Raw genomic sequence first — 1130 nt, forward strand, 5'->3', positions numbered from 1 at the left:
GAGGACTAAAGGTAGGGACCCATAAATATATATATGTATATATATATATATATATATATATATATATATATATATATATATATATATGTCAATATCAATATTTATTGTATTAAGAAAGTAGGAGGAAGAAAGTGAACAGAATTGATATAACAACACCAGACAGACCAGACAAACAATATTCAATTCAGTTTTATTTGTCCATGTTAATAAGGTTAAAATCTTATTAAACGTTTATTTTGTTGTGCATAGTAAAAGTTAATTGAAGAGAATTGTCTATGATATACTGGAATTGAGTGAATTAACTGTGACCTCCTTGTCGACCAAACTTGGCCTTGTTGTGCCAGTCTAAGGAAGCAGTGTCTGTTCTAATAGTCGGCGGGGTTGGGGCAAGCGCTGTGGAACAAGACTATGAAGAAATTGTTTTTCACATGGTCTCGGGTTCCGTTCTTGAAATGAATTGTGATGCCACTGGTGCCAACTTCTATTGGCCTCTGCCTTTCCCTTGGACAATATGAGTGGCATGAAGCAGGGAGATTGGCATGCATGGGCAACTGGTGGCCTTCTTATAGTAGAAGACACTTTCCCAAGGTGCCATGCAGTGAAATTGAACCTGAAACTATGTGGTTGAGAAGCGAGCTTCTTACCACACAACCATGCCTGTGTATGTGTATATATATATATATATATATTTTTTCATTCATATTTTTTATTATTACGTTTGTAGAAATAAATAATCTTGTATTTTTCTATTATTCAATTGATCTTTAATCATAATTATATAAACGTCTTTAGCTTTAAATAGTATAGCTTTAACTATTACACCGGTTAAATATGTACTAATTTTATCTTCATTATTATTTTAAACTTAAACTTCGTTCAACTTGTATTTAAAACAATGATAATTTAAAACAATGATAATTTAGGTAAGATGTTTTTTTGTATATAATATACATGTTATTATTATGGATGAAGGGATGATTATTGAATGGTTATTATTTTGATATTATGATATTTTTTAAATAATTTTTCTACCTTTATATAATAAGTATTTCATATTAATTCATTTGGTACTTATTGTTGGTTGAGATATATATCTAATTATTGTTCTAATTACGATCTGACGAGTAGCT

This window comes from Octopus bimaculoides, chromosome 26 (genome assembly GCF_046866305.1).
Source record: "Octopus bimaculoides isolate indiv1 chromosome 26, ASM4686630v1, whole genome shotgun sequence".
NCBI lineage: Eukaryota > Metazoa > Mollusca > Cephalopoda > Octopoda > Octopodidae > Octopus > Octopus bimaculoides.